This window comes from Olea europaea, chromosome 17 (assembly GCF_002742605.1).
Source record: "Olea europaea var. sylvestris chromosome 17, O_europaea_v1, whole genome shotgun sequence".
Classification (NCBI taxonomy): Eukaryota; Viridiplantae; Streptophyta; class Magnoliopsida; order Lamiales; family Oleaceae; genus Olea; species Olea europaea.
Genome location: NC_036253.1, coordinates 9,544,878 through 9,549,394, shown reverse-complemented (window position 1 = coordinate 9,549,394; position 4,517 = coordinate 9,544,878).

Genomic DNA, 4,517 nt, shown 5'->3' with positions numbered 1-4,517 from the left:
ATTTTTTTGCAATCTTGGTTGACATCCTTTCACATGTGCGTGGATCCCGCTCGAAAAAAAAAGTCCAAAAAAGTGGGCTCCCCTATTGTGAGTATTGATCAGGTTGAATGTCAACCAATTTCTGACAACATAGTATGGTTCACACAAATAGGAACATGACATGGGGGAGTGGATCTTGTGATGGTCCAAAATAAAATATGAATTAATATTTACATGGTTTTAGAAGGTTGATATCGATCTTGAAGAGGGCCCTAGTTTGCATAATTGATGTGGAATCCTCCATCTGCACACCCGATACACCAAAATAAATAAATAAAACAGAGGCAAATAAAAGCAGAGAGAGGTGCGAAGGTAAAGGGAGATGTACTTAGGCCATCTCCAACCCATTTCACTAAAGTGGTGTGACTTTTGTACCATCTTATTTAGTCATAACCAATCCATTACACCACATAAACAATGTTCCTTCATTTCCTTATTTTTACTTCTCAATAATAAATTTATTTCAAAAAAAATTTAATTACAAATTATATTGCCATTAAAATTATTAATTAAAAATTACATTTAATTAACTAAAATATTGCATTTATTAATTTATAAAAAAATTAAATGTAGTACCACAATTAAAAAGTAATAATATATTTTAACATCACAATATAGAAATTATAATCAAATTAAAATAAATAAGGAAACTAAATTAAATAATAAAAGGATATAATAGGTATTAAAATTTGTCGCAGTATAAAATGAAGGGCAAATTGTGAAATAAGAAAAACTTCATAAATTACACCAAACGATCAATGCTTCACCAAATTTGTGTCAAAATATGAAGTTGGATTGGAGGGTGTAACACCCCAAATTTTCATAAACCCTAAAATGTTACCAAAAATTTACTTTTCTTTATATTAAAGGCGGAACGATAAAAATGAAATTTTTTAAGAATAAAATAACTAAAATATCCATAAATATATACTAAACATGAAAATTGTATCTCTAAAAAAATAAATATGTTCAATTAACCAATTAAATAATGTAACTTTAAAATTTAAACCAACTAATAAATTTAAAGATAGAAAAAAATTAATGCCTATTTTGTTTTCTCTTTCTTTAATCCACTTAGCAATCTGCATCACTGTCCTGCCACAGAACCAATTGATCCGCACTAACTTGTAAAATTATTGTAAGAGTGAGTATTTAAGAATATCCAGTAAGATACGTACAGTTTCCATCCACAATTATATAACAATAAATAAACACTTCATACCACTCTTTTCTTATGGAGTTAACGGTGACCAAACGACGCATCCATCTTAAATCCTCTTAAATTCTTGAAGGATTTCATAATCTTTATAAAAAAAAAAACCCAAAGGCCCACTGGCAAACACAATAGGCAATCGGCTATTAGAATGGCTCGAAGCAGCATGTATAAGGTAAGTTTAGACATATACGTGGCAAACAAAATGCCATTAAACAATTGATCTCTAATGACATCATCTCCATAGGTTATGTGAAATCAAAAGAGAACATCGAAGATCCACTTACAAAAGGCCTACCCAAATATCAAATACATTGTCTATCGAAATGAATGTCATTAAAGCTTACTACGTAAGAGTTTTTATAATGGTGATCCTACGTTGTTAACTGGAGATCCCACAATGAAGTTATGAAGATTCAACGAAGCACTTAGGAAATTATTTCCTAACTCATTTCTATGATATTAAAGTGCTTTATGCAGAGTCATCAGTGTTTAAGATACTCTTTAATGATTTTTATATTTTGATTAAGTCAGGAGTAAAGCGGAATATTCTTAATAGAAGGTCACTTATGTAAGTGTAAAATGGGGTCGCTTCAATGAGAATTGTCGGATGCTATAATTCTCTAAATACTTATGAAATCTAAGAGCAGTTCAAGGCCAAAATGAATCGAGTCATGAGAAACATGAAGAAGTAGGGAAGATATCTATATAAGTATTGTTGTCTTAGCTTACGCTAACGACTGAATGGTTCAAGACATCACGTTCACCAATTAACTAAGTCCGATAGTATTTCACTAATAAATGTTCAAAGCCGAAAGCTACCTTAAGTGATGCAATATTTTTTCACTCTCTACATTGCACCATAAATTTTCACATTACATATGCATATTCGAATTTCCATTCATGTGGCGAATTGTTGAAATTTTGTTTAAATTGAAGGAAAATTGGTTAAGTGTTAAAACAAAAAATATGGAAAAATGACTTTCATGTCAATTTCGACCAAATATTCGAACTTGATCCGATAGTCAAATTACAAACATAAATAAACTAACTTATTCTACTCGTTAAGTAGATCATCGTGGTATATTTAGAATCTCAAAAACAATTCCAGAAATTGCGATCTAAAATTAGAAGAAAGAAGATAAAAAAATTGGCCTAGATTTCTGCTTAACTCCATCGCTCGAGCGATAGGTAATGAAGAGTTTCTGTTAAAATTTTGATATTAGTGCTCGAGAGAGAGGCCAGCGACAAGAACTGATGCTTCCCTTTGTAATGTTGCGAGGTTGGGTATGCATCACTTCACCCACAATCCATCATCATCTATAAATAGGACCCTTTGAATGTCCATAATGCATCCATATCACTTTTGAATTGAGCATTGCATAAAATCTCTTGCAAAAACTCTCCAAAAATCATTCCATATCCTTTTCCTTGTAGAGAGGATACACTTCATTCAAGTTCACTGTTGCTTGTGGTTTGAAGTGCTGCTACCACAAGTTGAATACATTGTATCTTAGGAGACAAGTGCCGTGAATCATTAGTACCATTGCGGGGCAATTTTGTTTTAAGGAGAAAGTGTAATCACTTGTCTCAGATCATTTTCCACCTTCATTTTACTTCATTTCTTCTTCTTGTTTTCTACTTCCATAAAGTTTAATTACACTTCTACGATTTAAACTTTTTAACTTCATCTTTTTTTGTTCATTACTAAAAAACCTTTTCACCATATATATTCTGGAACGACATATTCAAGAGCAATGACTTGTCAATTGTCATAGAGTTTGCTTTCTAAATGAAAATGGGATAATTGTTTGATTAAAAAGTCATGACAGATGAAAGGGTGCAGCATTTCAGAAGAAATCATGTTGTAGTGTTATAATCCTTGATATAATGTCACATGGGATTTCATCATTAGACTATTTTAAATACAGATAGCTTTTTCATCAAATCATCTGCTATTACCTCGGATTATGTTACTGCATCTTTTAAATTTCTTTTGACAAAGTGGCAAAATCCTTTCATAAGTCTATACACTTTGGTCATAGAATATTTTGAATCAAAGGACACGAGTTTCCGAAGTCAGACACAACTATTCACATACTTCAATTTCATTCTTCTTCCTTTCAAGCACGAAGATGATTTTTTTATTTGATCTCTCAATTTTTTTCCAACAGGTCATACTACTGGTATGAGAAAGATTAAATTTGTTTTAATATTTGTTACTAATAAATAAGTTAGAATCATGGAATACCACACAATTAAGATTTGAATTTATTGATGCGTGTTCAATTGGGTATTTTTCTTCTAGAGCAATATTATTGAAATTCAGAATATAAACTAGCTACTTGAGTCTTTTATATGCCACATTATTAAACATATTTATAATTGACTCATTTACATTAGCAGTTATTCATATATATTATGTTTTTCTATAAAATCCTCTATAATAAACTAGTTCCTAATTTGAACAATTCCATTTTTCACCTTTCTCTTGATAAAATAAATTGAATAAACACATTGATATAGATAATTTCATGACTAACATCAATAATCTACACCATTGGGTTTGTGAAAAACTTCAAAATTATAAGATAACGATTTTCATTTTGCTAGTGCAAGAAAAATTTTCTCGAAATCCTACTTAGTTTTACTTGAAAACATTCAAACATAATGAATAATAATATAATTAAAAACATTCATGTTGTTAAAATAGCGAACTCAATGTGATTGAGAGAATATTGAAAGATTAATATAACTTTTTTTGTATTTGAATTATTAGTAATGACGTTTGTCTAGGCTCAAAGATATAGAGAAAAAAATAGGCTGATCTGGTAGCAGATGATTGGGTGTTTGTTGTTTTTATTTTTCAAACAATTCAATCATGTATTGACACGTGCGTACCCTATTTTGTAACCTGTTTTTTAGCCTGTTTGTGTAGCATCTTTCTTGAATTACAAAGGGAACAACCCTATAAATGCGATTACATACAATTATAAGATGAAATATCGATCTAATACTGATTATGATCATATGGAAATAATCTACATAATAATATATAAAGATCACAAGAATATGGAAATATATCTAACACACGTAATCCACTATAAGGTGCATAATCTAGATGCGACGATTTCTGAAATTTTGATGCAATCATTTACATAAAATCTAACGTAATCTATTGATAATTCTTTAAATTCACATGAAATATATTGCATGATTCTTTAAATTCACATATAATACATTGCAGACTCTTTAGAACTGAACA